This window comes from Orcinus orca, chromosome 2 (genome assembly GCF_937001465.1).
Source record: "Orcinus orca chromosome 2, mOrcOrc1.1, whole genome shotgun sequence".
NCBI lineage: Eukaryota > Metazoa > Chordata > Mammalia > Artiodactyla > Delphinidae > Orcinus > Orcinus orca.
In genome coordinates, this window is record NC_064560.1 from 113,968,349 (window position 1) to 113,984,516 (window position 16,168).

Genomic DNA, 16,168 nt, shown 5'->3' on the forward strand with positions numbered 1-16,168 from the left:
AGACACAAAACAAGTCTCACCTTTAAAAGAACTGAAATCGGGTCTCCCTGGTGGCACAGTGGTTAAGAATCCACCTGCCAATGCAGGGGACATGGGTTCCAGCCCTGGTCTGGGAAGATCCCACACGGTGCAGAGCAACTAAGCCCATGTGCCACAACTACTGAGCCTGCAATCTAGAGCCTGCATGCTACAACTACTGAAGACCACGCGCCTAGAGCCCGTGCTCTGCAACAAGAGAAGCCACCACGATGAGAAGCCTACACACCACAACGAAGAGTAGCCCCCAGTCGCAACTAGAGAACGCCTGCACACAGCAATGAAGACCCAACACAGCCAAAAATAAAATAAATAAAATAAATAAATTTATAAAATAAATAAATAAAATAACTGAAATCATACAAGTATATGATCTCCAACCACACTGGAATTAAATTAGAAATCACAAGGAAGGAAAGTTGAGAAATTAACAAATGTGCAAAAATTAAACAACAAAGTCCTAAATAAACACTGTGTCAAAGAAGAAATCACAAGGGGAATTAGAAAATACTTCACAATGAATGAAAACAAAAACACAGCACACCAAAACTCATAGCATGCCCCTAAAAGCAGTGCTCAGAGGACAACTTATAGCTGTGAAGGCTAATATTTTTAAAAAGACCTCAAATCAATAAAAAAGCCTTCTAGCTTAAAAAACCAGAAAGAGAAAAGCAAACTAAATGTAAAGCAAGCAGAAGAAAGAAAATAATAAAGAAATAGAACAAAAATAAATCAAACAGATAATTTTTTTAAAAACAATGAAGCCTAAAGTTGGTTCTTTGAAAAGAGCAACAAAATTGACAAATCTTTAGAACTATACAAGAAGAAAAGAGAAAACTCAACCTACTAAAATCATCAATGAAAGAAGTGACATTAATACCAACTTCACAGAAATAAAATGGATTATGAGAAAATACTACGAAAAACTGTACAGCAACAAATTAGATAACCTAGATTCAATGGACACATTTTTAAGAAGACACAACTAAAATGACTCAAGAAAAAACAAAAAAAGACTCATAACAAGTAAAGAGATTTAATTAATAATAAAAAAATACTTGCCACAAAGAAAAGTCCAGGACCAGGTGGCTTCACTGGTAAATTTTACATAATGTTTAAAGAAGAAGTAACACCAATCTTTCTCAAATTCTTCCAAAAAATTGAGGAACACCTCCCAACTCAATCTATGAGGCGCATTACCCTGATACCAAAGTCAAACAAAGACACTACAAGAAAACTACACATCAATATCCCTTAGGAACATAGACAGAAATATCCTCAACGAAATACTAGCAAACCAAATCCAGCAGCTTAATAGAAGGATTACACACCATGACCAAGTGGTATTTCTCTCAGGAATACAAGGGTGGTTTAATATGAAAACTAATCAATCTAATACACCATATTAAAAGAATAAAGGAAAAACTCCACACAATCATCTCAGTTGATACAGAAAAAGTATCTGACCAAACCCAACATCCTTTTCCAATAAAAATACTCAACAAGGGGCTTCCCTGGTGGCGCAGTGGTTGAGAGTCCGCCTGCCAATGCAGGGGACACGGGTTCGTGCCCCGGTCCGGGAGGATCCCACATGCTGCAGAGCGGCTGGGCCCATGAGCCATGGCCGCTGAGCCTGCGCGTCTGGAGCCTGTATTCCGCAGCGGGAGAGGCCACAACAGTGAGAGAACCGCGTACCGCAAAAAAAAAAAAACAAACCTCAACAAACCAGGAGTAGAAGGGAATTCTTACCCAATAAAAGACATCTACAAAAGCCCCAGAGCTAACATCATACTTCATAGTGAAAAGCTAAATGCCTTTCCTCTTACGACCAAAAATAAGACAAGGATGTCTACTCTCACTACTTCTATTCAACATTTTACTGTAGGTTCTAGTCAATTAAGCAAGAAAAGAAAAGAAACCTATGTCAGAAAGGAAAAGTAAAACTATCTCCTTGTAGATGAAATGCTCTTATACAAAGAATAACTATAAAAGCAATAACCATAAAAGGAAAAACTGAATAAACTTGGCTTAATAAACATTAAAAATTTTCTGTTCACCAAAAGACACCAGTAAAAAAAAATCAAAAGGCAAGCAACAAACTGATGCAATATTCATAAAACATGTATCTTGTAAAGCACTTGTATGCAGAATACAAAGAAATCCTAAAACACAACGAAGACAAACCAGTAGAAAAAAATGAGCAAAAGATTTGAGAAGATATTTCATAACAGCTAGATAACTTGCCACAAGCATATGAAATGATACTCGATATTATTTATTATCAGAAGTGTAAGTTAGAAACATTAATAGCATACTAATCCGCATCTACTTGAATCGTAAAAAGTATTGTACAAGACTGACAACAATAAATGGTAGCAAGGATGTAGAACAATGAAGACTCTCATATTTTGCTGATGGGAATGTAATTTTGGTAAAAGTTGAGCACTTTCTAATAAACAACACATAGCCCTCTGATCCAATAATTTCATTTCTAAGTTTTTAAACAAGAGAAATATAAACATGTCCACAAGGTTCTTTTACCAAAATGTTCCTGGCAGCTTTATTTACAATAGCCCCAAACTGGGAACAACGAAAATGCTCAGCAACAGAAAGATGAATATTGTGGGTTTTGCTTTGTTTTTTTACAGTGGAATAATAATCAGAAACAGAAAGCAACAATTACTAATATCATCAACAACATGAAAGAATCTCACAGACACTGAGCAATGGCAGACACAAAAGAGTATGCATTTGGTGATGGCATTAAAAAGGCAGAGGCAAAAATAATCTAAGGAGAAAAAAAAATCAGAATAAAAGTTGCCTTGAGGAAAGGAAATGTCCTATATTGTGATACGGGTGTAGATTTGTCAAAACTTACAGCTAAGATCTATGTATTTCAAAGTATATAAAATTTACCTAAATAAACACCTATAAAAAGTTCTTATGAATAACAACCAACCAGGTAGGAGTGGGTGGAGGTATAGATCAAAGAAGACAGACAAAGTGTTAATAACTACTAAAACCGAGTGATGGTTATATGGAGATTCACGATACCATTGTTTACTTTGTGCATATGTTTGATATTTTCCATTAAAAAATAAGAACAAAAATCCTGACTATGAGAGCTACTGACAGGGTTCAATACGAGGAAACTGCCGAATAAAGTCAAAACAGAGTAGGACAGAATCAAATGAGAAAAGCAAACAGAATACTAGAAAAAGACGGAAAGAGGAACATAAACTAAGCAATCTCAGAGAGCAGTCCTCCATATTTTCAAACACTATAAGAAAACAACAGAAAGTTCCACTTAAGCCAAAACCTATCTTTAACCAAAGCTCCTTCTAAAAGTTTAGGAAAACAAATTTCACATTAAAAAGTAACAGAAATCAGACCAGAGCCCATATAGTTATCATAAGAAGAAGAAAAAAAAAAGAGAAGCAGAATAAAATCCCTAATTTCCTACAAACAATAAAATTACAAAAAGTAACCCCATAAAGACAGATCGCAACTATAAACCACTTCCAAGGAAAGGTTAAAACCACTAATATAAGAACAAATTTAACTGGAATTCAGGGGGGGTGGGGATAAAGTGACAGAAGTCAGAAAAAAATTAAAAAGTAAAAAAAAAAATTATTTCATAAATGAAGACTAAAGAAAAAAGAACAAAGAAGTAAATGAACACAACAGATAGAAAAAAGAAGACATATTTCTAAACATTAAAAAAATGCAGAGAGACAGGAAAAGACCGTCATTTATAAGCCAAGGAGAGGGGCCTCGAGAAACCCACCCTGCCACACCTCGATCTTGGACTTCTAGCCTCCAGGTTTGTGAAAAACAAATGTCTGCTGCTCAGCCATCTGGTCCTAGAGGCCCGAGCAAACTCACACAGAAGATGCAGCTGTAGAAAACCACGTGCCCCGGATGGGAGTGGCACAGATGAAACTTCAGGAAGTTCAGAGAAGAGATTGTCATCAAAATGTAAAAACACTATTTGATTTGTGGAGACTCCTTGAGCCCCTGAGAAGATGCCCAGAGTCCAGTTTGGGGAACTCAGATATGGCACAGGTGTTCAAGCTCTGATCTTGATTTATAAAGTCAACCTTGCATAAGAGATGGACCATATGATCCCACAATTCCACCACAGGGCATAACACTCAAAAGAATTGAAAGCAGGGACTCATACTTGTACACCAATGTTCGCGGCAGTGCCATTCACAATAGCCAAAAAGTGGAAACAACTCAAATGTCCATTGACAGATGACTGGATAAGCAAAATGTGACCTGTACATACAATTCAGCCTATAGAAGAAAGGAGGTTCTGACACATGCTACAGAATGGACGTACCCTGAAGACATTATGCTACGTGAAGTAAGCCAGCCATCAACGGACAAATGTATGGGGCTTCCCCGGTGGTGCAGTGGTTAAGAATCCGCCTGCCAATGCAGGGGACACGGGTTCAAGCCCTGGTCCGGGAAGATCCCACATGCCGCGGAGTAACTAAGCCCGTGCGCTGCAACTACTGAGCCTGCGCTCTAGAGCCCGCGAGCCACAACTACTGAAGCCTGTGCGCCTAGAGCCCGTGCTCCGCAACAAGAGAAGCCACTGCAATGAGAAGCCCTCACACCGCAACAAAGAGCAGGCCCCACTCTCTGCAACTAGAGAAAGCCCGCGTGCAGCAATGAAGACCCAACGCAGCCAAAAATAATAAATAAATAAATATTTTTTAAAAAGAAAAAAAAAAGAAAAAAAAATGCAGATTCAAGAAAAACTGATCAAATATTGAAGAGAGTCAAAGATCAGACACTCAAAAGTACAACAAGAAAACTTTCCAGAAACAGAAGTCTGAAACCATGTATTGAAAGACACAGACATGAGAATAGCAACCCAGAAAGACAAATACCAAGACAGTCTAGTATGAGCTACTAGAACTTTAAATTACTGAATTTTAAGAAATGGGGGAAAAATTCTTTGGACATATAGGCAAGATAGACATAGGCAAACTTTTTCTTACAGAATCAGAGAGTAAATATTTTAGGCTTACAAACCATAGGGTGAAAGTTATATGAAATTCAAATATCAATGTCCAGTGTCCACAGCCATGCTCACTGGTTTCCAAATTGTCTATGGCATTGCATAGCATAAGCAGCCAAAGACAATATGTAAATGAACAGACATAGCTGTGTACAAAAAAAGTGTTTACAAGCACAGGCAGTCAGCCCATGGGCAGTAGTTTGCAGACCCCTGATTTAGGCATACACTAAGTGACTTTATAATGGACAGAATATGAGACTATTCTAAATTTTTCAATAGCAACGCTTTATGCCAGAAAAAAATGGAGTAAAATATTTAAAATAAAATAATCAAGGAAAGAACATGTAAACTGGCCTTCCCTGGTGGCGCAGTGGTTAAGGATCCGCCTGCCAATGCAGGGGACATGGGTTCAAGCCCTGGTCCAGGAAGATCCCACATACTGCAGAGCAACTAAGCCTGTGCGCCGCAACTACCGAGCCTGCGCTCTAGAGCCTGCAAGCCACAACTACTGAGCCCACGCGCCTAGAGCCCATGCTCCGCAACGAGAAGTCATCACAGTGAGAAGCCTACACATCACAACGAAGAGTAGCCCCCACTCGCTGCAACTACAGAAAGCCCACATGCAGCAACTAAGACCAAACGCAGCCCCACCTCCCGCCCAAAAAAAAAGAACATGTAAACCAAGGATTTTACATCCAACAAAAATAACCTGTAAAGGGACTTACCTGGTGGCCGAATGCCAATGCAAGGGACATGGGTTCGATCCCTGGTCCAGGAAGATCCCACATGCTGTGGAGCAACTAAGCCCGTGAGCCACAACTACTGAACCTGAGTCCTAGAGCCCGTGAGCCACAAGTACTGAGCCCACGTGCCGCAAGTACTGAAGCCCATGCACCTAGAGCCCACAACAAGAAAAGTCACCGCAATGAGAAGCCCACACACAGCCCCCCTCGCCACAACTAGAGAAAGGCTACGTGCAGCAACGAAGACCCAATGCAACCAAAAATAAATAAATAAATTTATAACCAAAAAAACAAAAGATAACCTGATCAGCCCCATATCTAAAAAAAATTAAATTGCAGGAAAAGTCTCCAACATAGAGAATTCCAGACCCAGATGACTTCACTGGAGAATCCTACCAAACATCTTAATAAAAACAAAACAAACAACAAACTCTTCCAGAAAACAGAAGGGAACACTTCCCAACTTATTTTATGAGGCCAGCATTACCTGACCAAAACCAAAAACAATACATACCAATTGGGCCAAGTACTGATCAGAAATTGCCTACATAATATCTGCAATAGTCTAATTTTATTACCTAAACATAAAATATAAAAGGAAGAGTTTTACACATACATATACAGCCTCATCTTGCTAACTCTACTACTTATGTTAGAAATTAACAATCCTCTAGGTTCTTTAGAGCTCCATTACTAGATAAATTCTTTTCTATTACCAGTAAAAATAGAATAATACAAGTAAAGATTGGGAAATGAGTACATCAGGGAAATAAATCTACTACTAATGAATGAAGTAGATACAATTTAAGTAGATTACATCACAAAACAAACAAAGCAATGGATGCAACAACATTTTAAGCTTAAGAACTCATGACATTGGGGGGCGAGTATATAATGTAAAACATTTCCACTTTTCAACATTTGAACCAGATCTCATCTCAGGAATAGAAAAAGCTGATTGTTCAGCAATTTAAAACCAAGCAATTAAGTTTGCTTTCTATGTATCTGCAGCCCAGCTAAAAAGATTGGGCGTGGGTGCCTCTTCCAAATTGCAACATTAATTCTTCTAGCTTTTGTATCATCTATAAATTTCAGACTATCATCCAACAGCTTTCTCAACACTTTCACTCTGCACCTCAAATTCAACTTACCCAAGGCTGAATTCACCTTTCCTATCCCACCCCTATTCCCAAACCTGCTCTTCCTTTTGTATATTTCCTGCTGTATTCCTTTTTAGTTCCCTGAGCAGGGATGGAACCCGAGCCTCCTGCATTGGAATTGTGGAGTCTTGACCACTGGACCGCCAGGGTAGTCCCCCTACTATATTCTTTTTTTTTTTTTTTTTTTAAATAAAATGAGCTCAGCTTTTTTTTTTTTTTTGGCTGCATTGGGTCTTCGTTGCGGTGCGTGGGCTTCTCATTGTGGGGGCTTCTCTTGTTGTGGCTCTAGGTGTGTGGGCTTCAGTAGTTGTGGCATGCAGGCTCAGTAGTTGAGCCTCGTGGGCTCTAGAGTACAGGCTTAGGAGTTGCGGCACACAGGCTTAGTTGCTCCGCGGCATGTGGGATTTTCCCGGACCAGGGCTCGAACCCATCTCCCCTGCATTGTCAGGCGGATTCTTAACCACTGTGCCACCAGGGAAGCGCCCCCCGCCCCCCCCGGCTCTACTATATTCTTAATCACAAGTAATCTGCCTAATCAATGAAGCCAGAAGCCATCCTAAACACCTAGTCATTCTTCCCCTCCCTTGTCCCCTACAATCACCAAATCCTCATGATTCTACCTCTAAAATATTTCTCAGTCTTCCCCCTTTAAATCCATCCTCTGCACTCTACAAATCTGCCTGTTCCATCCCACGAACTCTCTTCAAAATAAAGACTAAACTCTAGCAATATATATAAAACCCTCCAAGATCTACCTCTCCAAGTCTTTTTTCACTGCTATTTGCTGCCTCACTCTTTGCACTCCAGTAATAATAGTTTCTTGCCCACACTGCTGTATCATGCTTCTGCTTTTTCTCTATACCTCAAATATTCCTTCCTTTCAACTAATTCTTATCCTCATCATTTAAAGCTCAGCCCAAGTACCATGCACCCCAATAAGTAACCACCCCCACATGCCCATGCCTGTGTAAACTGGTGATTATCTCTCCTTAGCTTTTAACAAATCGTACTGAAATAATCTATTTATATATCTTTAACTGCACTAAATTGTAAGAGTGTTGAAGGCAGAGATCTTATCTGTAACTCCAACAACCCGGTACACATGAAAGCTCAACCTTTGTTGAACTGAACTATAATTTTTCTCATTTCCCTCAAAGAGACAAGAGAATAGGGAAAAAAATATGTCACTGAAACACAAAATCCTCACTGCAGTAATCAATTCTTGCTCACAAAAAGAGCAAGAATAAAACTAAAAATATTCCTTCCTCATAAGATTTCCTTCCTTTTCACAAAATCCCTGACCCCAAGCAATATTTGATGCCAACAATTATGGCTGCAAATTGTCTTGTGCTAACAAGATTATAATAATGATACAAGCATAAACTCAGTTGATAATTCGCTGTTGAGGTCTTGAGTACACAATTTTCTATCAAAACAACAAAACAGCACATTATATATGAAGGATTCTTAACAAATTATCTAGGACTAATCTAATGTGCATTCTTTCAAACAAATTTTTGCTGAATAAAAGAGAGAAAAGGGAAACGAAAGTGGACAAAAAAATATGAATAAGAAAATTGTAAAAAGATCACAAATCAAACTTTAAAGGCAACAAAGTCTGGGTTTCCCCATAAAATTTAGGTATATATAAGTTATAAATTGCCTATATAAAGAAAATATGCATGCAAAGTTCTGGAGTAGGCTCCTGAGGGAGTTACTAGAGGAAGAGCCCCTGGACTGGGAGGTATCAGTCCTGAATCTATCACTAGTTAGCTGTAACACTGATTAGACACTAATTAAGTCATGCAATCATTCTAGCATTTCATTTCCTCAACAGCAAAAGAAGTTATTGGACTTCAGATCTATGCATTTTACTACATGTAAATTTTACCTAAAAAGAGAGCTGTCACAACAGGAGATGAGTCATTAATTAATCTGAGCTGTTTTCATCCTTCTATCACATACAACTTATCTAGAAGCACCCTAATTAAGACCAACACTTACTACATGTTAAAAAGTCTTCAGATCGTTCATCATTAAGGAAACAAAGACTAGACGACCCTTTTAGTCTCCTCTAGCTCTAAATTTCTGAGTTTGTTAATTTATATTCTATTATAAATGGTATCACTACTCAATTTACACTCATGAAAGAAAAAGCTAAAAATCACTGCCTTAGTTGACACCAAATGACAAAAGTATCAGTATCTGTTTTCACTATATTTCCAGTTGAATAATCTGAAATCAACAGGTTCAGATACTACAACTGTCCACTTTTACTCTCCTTCCTTTACTACTTTCCCAAGCCCTCCATTGAATGACTTTACAGAAAGAAGAGATTTCTTGGTCCCTCCCACTTATCACCTAATAAAAGTCAAAAGTCAAATAGGGCAGGAGGATTAAGTAGAGGAGGATTATATAAAGCATCAACTCCAAGACAGGGAGATTCTTTTCCCTGAACCCTGCCCAACAAAGTATGTGATAAAGTGGTCTTTTCAGGTTATTATTATGTGATACATAACTTTCTCTCCTTTTTTAAACTAGATAATGGAATTCTTCAAAAACTACTAACTATAAACATAATCAAAAATATTTGGGGAAAAAAACTGCTATTGAGTTGGGTTGATAAAATTATGGCTCTTTTTCCTCTTAAAGTTTTCTTCAATGAACAACAACCAAAAAAAAAAAGTTTTTTCTAAAACCATGGTCAATTAATTTTCTCTGGGTTGTTAGATTATTGATGACTAAAATGCTCAATGAAAATATGAAATGATTTTTTAAAGATGGCATTATTTCGTTTGTTGATCACTGAAAATACAGCCACTCACATACATGTTTTAAAATACTATTATCAGGACCCCAACTTAAAACTTTGCATGTACTCAGCAGAAATACCATTAGGGCAAAATCAATATTTGTTATGTACCGAATGAGACAGTATGTACTTCTGCTGAGGACAGACTTGTATTTCTCTCACCTAAGCTTTAAAGCAACAGTAATTTGGAGATTGTTCTAATTTTAACTAACTGCAGTAAGTATAATGTACACATCTTGTAAAAAGAAGTATTCTATTACACAGCATGAAAGAAATTCATACCAATAAAACTTTATAACAAAATGTGCTATTTTAGAAAAAATATAGTTATGAATTCATAAGAACTGAGTACTATAATATTCATTAGAAACTTGTCAAAAGTACATGGGAGGGCTTCCCTGGTGGCGCAGTGGTTAAGAATCCACCTGCCAATGCAGGAGACACGGGTTCGAGCCCTGGTCCGGCAAGATCGCACACGCCGCAGAGCAACTCAGCCTGTGCGCCACAACTACTGAGCGTGCACTCTAGAGCCGGCGAGCCACAACTACTGAAGCCCGCGAGCCTAGAGCCCGTGCTCCACAACAAGAGAAGCCACCGCGATGAGAAGCCCACGCACCACAGTGAAGAGTAGCCCCCGCTCACCGCAACTAGAGAAAGCCCACGCAATGCAACAAAGACCCAATGCAACCAAAAAGAAATAATAAAATTAAAAAAATCATATTAAAAAGCTATTAATGAGATTAAAAAAAAAAGCACATAGGAAACCTGTCACTCCAGTGTATCACTTTTCATCATGTTACTATCCTTTCTATGGAATATATTCCAATATATGCAATTTTTAAAATTTACAGGAGTTACCTGTATACATGCAAGTTACAATGTACTTATTGGATACATTAAAGAAAATTTGAAGAATAAAAACGTGAAGTTAATTTTGGCAGAATTTTCCTAAGAATGCTTTTTAAGTAGTTCTCACCAAAATTGGGCAAGGGGAGAGATATAACTACTCCTTCAATAAAAGCTTCTATTTAAAGAAAATTAATTTTATATTCAACTTACTCTCAGGCCAGTAGAAATATGGAACTCTCAGAACACATTAAGTTGATAATAAAAGAATCAATGAGATGTTGGCAAAAAGGAAAAATAGTTATTAATTAAAAATCTTTGAGTACCTGAAATAATTTCCTACTATTCTTATTAATGCTACCTACCAAAGAAAAACTAATCATTATGATTGAATAAACCGAAGACAAAAAGTTTTAAGAAGAGTTTTAAGAATTTTTATCTAAATTACTAGTCAAAGAGGAGGTAAGATCATAATTCTCTAACAGAAGTGCCCTCTTGTTTGCTACTACTAAAAAAGTAAAATAAAATAAAGTAAAATGGTATATTACCAATGAGGGAAAAATGCATGATTGTTTGAAATGTGATTATATTTTTCAAATAATTTTTATCAGTACATCAGAAAATTAAAGGATTTTACTGTATAATTATCTTATTTAACAAAATACACTAAAGCAGGTACTTGTAAAGTCAGTATGAAGTTAATCAATTTCAACTCAATAGAATAATCATATATATTTGGGGAATATCAGAAAGAAAGCAATTATTACTGAAACAAATAATCATAGTTGTTTTCAACTGAAAAGATACTTATTGGTTCTGTATATTTTTCTTTAACAAATAATATACTCTTAATAAAATATATTTTGAATTCCTACTTAAACATTACTTTAACTGGTCAACACGAGAAACTTAAAATATCATGTCATGATGCTAACAGATTCTTAATATCCCTTTCTTATTTATTTTTAGCAATGATTCTGCCTTTTTAGTTTCCAATTTCTCCATATAGAAGTATTTAGTCCAAAGAAAGAAAACATTCTTCCTAAACTATATATAAGCCACTGTTACTAAGTATAATCCCAATTATTTCTGAAGTATTCAAGTGCCTTCTATTAGAACAATTTTATGTTTCTTTAATCAAAGTAATAAACACAGTTCCTTGTCCTAAAATTATTATAGCTATTATGGAAACCTGACTGCTAGAACCTCAAGTCAAAGCACAGTTGATGATTCATGTTTAATCTAGATAAACTTCCTTTTCTATAATTTCTCTAAATGAATATAGGAGAGCCTATGATTACCATAAAACCTGGGGTCCCTAATATAGTTAACTGGCCTACTGTGACCTTATATTAAAGTTAAAAGACTTTTTATGTAAATATTTTACAACACTTTCTTTTTCAATGGCATTTTAGTGTTTTCCTTCACTCTTTTCTAAAAATATCATACTAAATGGGGACCTGCAGATGAGGTAAATAAACAAAAGGGCAGGCCAAAGCTATAAACCACGTTTGTCCTTAAGGTCCTACAATTCTTTTTGGGACCACACTTAGTCTCACTCCTCATTACTGTCAGTCAGATTCACAAGATTCCCAAAGGACCCCAAGAGGCCCAAGCTTCTCACTATAACTCTACTCCCACCATGCCTTTCTCCCTCAGACAATGTTCCTACATGCCACACCTCTCCTGATCACAGCCAATGCAAAGAAGCTTAATTCTGTTGTTCCACTGCCTCTGAACCCTCACCTGTTTGTGGTATCAGCAAATTTATTTGATAAACTAATCTGTGCTAATATTGCCAATAAAAGGCAATAGTTTAAAGTTTTTCTTCCAGAGAATTTGTAATTTTAAATGAAACATTTTAGAAAGAATTCCATAACACAAAGGAGAGACACAAATAAAGTTTGGCATTGGCAATTCTCAGATTATACCACACAGTCAACCACCTAGTCCGCCTATTTGTAATGTAGATCCAATTATAATTTAATACAATTTAAATTAAAAATTAATGTAGTCATAAACCAGTAGTGAATATATGTCTGGCTTAGATATATGTCTCATGGCAAATGTAAAGTGGAAACTAAAAGTTGTACGGTTTTATCTTAAGTCCCATCTCTGTTAAATCTTCTCATCTTCAAAGTAGAGCAAATGACCCCTGTAGCCAATCCAGTTAAAATGGTCAGGTAACCTACACAAAAGAATTACTTAGAGAATATCATATATGAGGTCTTCTTAGAACATTTGGTATTTATGACTTAAAGTGTCTTTTCTACTTTATGCTTTCACAACAACTCAGTAAATTACAATTTAGTTAGATATTGTTTATTCAGACAAACCACTTTTTCTTTATCGCATTAATCGAAAAATCTCTTATGAATGAGATAAATTTATACCATTTTATTCAATCTGCAATTAATCCTATAGTTACAAGTCTCGAGTCTAGAACATCCTTTCTGAACAAAAGAGCCAAGGTTTTTTTAAAATCAGAATTGGATGGATTCTGCTAATATAATAATCTTGTGAGGAATCCTCTTGACCAGAAATCTCAAACATCGGATCAGCTAGATGAATTTCAGAAAGATAAAACACCCCTAATTCTTAATTTCTTGATAGTGAGAAAAGAATAACCTTACTAGCTCAAATGAAGTGTCCAAGAGACACTACGTAGAATACTATAAAACCCACCAATTCTATTTGGTTTTTCTATGGAATCCTATTTAGGACTTCTGTACAGCTACAAGTCCACAAAGGTTAAGGACTATACCACTTAGAGCTTTCACAGCCTTTCAACGTATACTGGGAAGAATATTAAAAGAATCAAATGAATGAAGAATTAAAACAATTTGGAAGAGTTCTTGAAGACGAAGTCTACAAACAGTGCTCACTCAGCTATCCGTAAAACAAATTTTATTTAAAACATTAATGCTTCATAAACTACCCAAAAAGATCATTAAAGTACAGATAAAACCTACACTAGACCAATAATTTATTTTACATCCTTTTAAGTCAAATATTTGGCCCTATTTTTTAAACAAATTGACTGAGCAAGTATCCAGTATGCCCTCACCTCCACTTCCCACCCCCTGTTCTTTTGGTTTTGAAGATAAGTATGAAGTTCAACACAATCCTAGAAGACTGCTTCACCTAAGAGCTACATTTTGCCTTGACTTTATGACCTTGGGGGGGAATCTACTAAATGACAATTGTAATAATGTTTGTGTGTTCCTGTTTATTAATGAAATTTAATCCTAATATGCAAACAATAGTGAAGTCTTTTAAACTGAACCTAGAGAGCTGAAAGCCTTTGAGTTACAAACATCAAATGACGTGTAATGTGAACCACATTTTCAAAACTTAATTTAACTAGTTTAAAAAAAAAAAAACTACAAAGGCCCCAAATTCAACAATATTGAAAAACAAATTCTGAAAAATACCAGCAGTCTCCTTATTACTTCTCTTTATGGACAACTGGTCTGCAATGTGGAAAAGAACAAGAAGGAAGAATAGAAGTAGCTTTAGCCATTTCCTTGCTTTTATAAGGATAACAGCTGGACAACAAACGAAAACTTAAAACTTGGCAAAGAATGGGGAGAGAGTATATAAAGAAATCTACAACCTGAAAATTACAAAGATAAATCTTTTAAGTCACTAATTGTATACCTATGTTAGGCAGTAATCTTGGTATTGCCTTATTAGCATTGGAAAGGTAAATCCCTGCCTTGGAGGAACATCTACCAAGTACATTTCATTTCAGGATCTTAGTGCAGTTTACGAGCAGTATCTCTGTAGGTTTCCCTAAGGTACTCTAAAGTGCTTAACATCCTTCACACCTCCAGCCACCACTCAAGTGAGAAGTAAATAAAGACGATTTACTTATACAATTATTTACCATGGAATTCTAGTCAAGAATACAAAAATAAGCATCTATACAGGCATTTGATACCCAAAGAAAGTGTAGAATACGAAGTACAGTAAGATTCACCCTTAATTGACCACTACAGAAACCAGAGGCCTTCCACATGGGCTGTTCTTTACCACCACTCTTAATTTGAAAAAGTTAACAATGTCAACTCAACATTTTAACAGTAGACAAACAGAACTTAGTGAAATCTCTTCTTCCAGATCCTCAAAAGGTATTTATAAAAACTGAGATAGAGCAACGCCCTCCCCCCGCAAAAGCACCCTACTAGAAAGAATGAAATGCCTAAAACGTCAGACGGGTCAAGGTTAGAAAAGCTGATCTAACCCAATTACCGGGAGGGACGACCACAGGTTTTGGGACTACGAACGTGAGATCGGGATGGGGGTGGGTAGCAAAGTGAAATCTAACCCCAGAAATCACAACACAGGCCGCAGCCTGAGAGCCGAAGCTGGCGGGAAGTGAGCTCCCTTTCTGTTCCCAGGGGAAAGTCCAGAGAAGAGCGGCTCCACACAGCGGACGTACGAGGCGCCAACAGTGCATGACTACCAAGGCGCCGCAGCCGCTGGAGAACCCGGTTAAGAAGGGGAGGAGATCCCGGCAGACGGCCCTGGAAGAGGAGGACTAAGACTGGGAGCAGCGGCAGCGTCTGGACGAGTGGGATTACCTAACTGTGACGACAGAGAAGTGTCCTCAGGCTCCGGCGATGGTCCCGACTGCGCAACGCGTGGTGTCTTTCCCGCTTAGCCCGCAGCAGCAACAGAACCAGCTCCTTCAGCCAGTCGCCATTTCCCGCCTACCGACCTGCTGCACCGCACGGACGGGGACCCGGATGGAAAGCGGCCTCTCCGCGCAGGCGCTTTGACTTTCTCCTCCCCCTCCCGCCACAATTCCGCGAGGTGGGAGGGAAGGAATGCGGGCAGCCCCAGGGGCCCAAAAAAAAAAAAAAAAAAAAGCCACCTCCCCCCGCAAAAAAAAAGCCAACAAAACAACTTTACTTCCGTGAAAAGCGTTAGAGTTCCTGCCGCCGGAAGAAACGCAGGAGCTCGAATTCCTGACAAAAGCAGAACGCAGGGCCCTGGAACGGGATGAAGTAACAAGGACAAAATCTATCAGGCTATGGCAGTGCCTGGGGGATGTTTGTACTTTAGGGGCCTCCGTAGCTGTGTGTAGTGGTCGCAAGGGGAGTAGGGAGTAAAGCGTTGGGAGCGGAGAGGCGGGGACCCGAAGGACGGTTTTTTTCCTCCCGCTGCTAACGGAACTGTTTAGGCAGAACTGGGAGGGGGAGGGCGCCCTCGCCCCGGAGGCGGGGCTTAGGAACGCCTCGCGCAACCTGGCGACTAGGGTTTATTAACCCGGGCTCGCCAGGTGGGTGGAGCCGAGTGGGACCGGGTGGTACTAACGGCTTGGCGCGCAGGAGGAGGTAGTGTGTAGACAGTGCTGCCAGAGGCCAGGTTAAGACGAATCTTTCGTCTTTCCTGGGATACTGGTGGCCCCTGAAGATCCTCTTTCCACCTCGTTACCTAGAGGGCATAGCAGTTGCTCGTGGGTCATAGAGACCCACGCCACGCGTGTCGGCAGTGGTTCTGCTAAGTCAGATCATTCAGATAAATGGGTTGC

The 16,168-nt window shown here is 38.3% G+C and overlaps 1 protein-coding gene across 3 annotated transcripts in view; it reads right to left on the reverse strand.

Annotated features, from left to right (window-relative positions):
* Positions 1-15,690, reverse strand: part of CTDSPL2 (CTD small phosphatase like 2) — a 72,267-nt gene extending 56,577 nt beyond the window's left edge. Inside the window, exon 1 of one of the 3 annotated variants that reach the window (XM_049706732.1) lies at positions 15,216-15,690. The gene's annotated coding sequence lies outside the window, so the exon portion shown is untranslated. The remainder of the gene's footprint in view (positions 1-15,215) is intronic. The other 2 variants (XM_033435584.2, XM_004273914.3) reach the window with 2 other exon arrangements.
* Between the last annotated feature and the right edge of the window lie 478 nt (positions 15,691-16,168).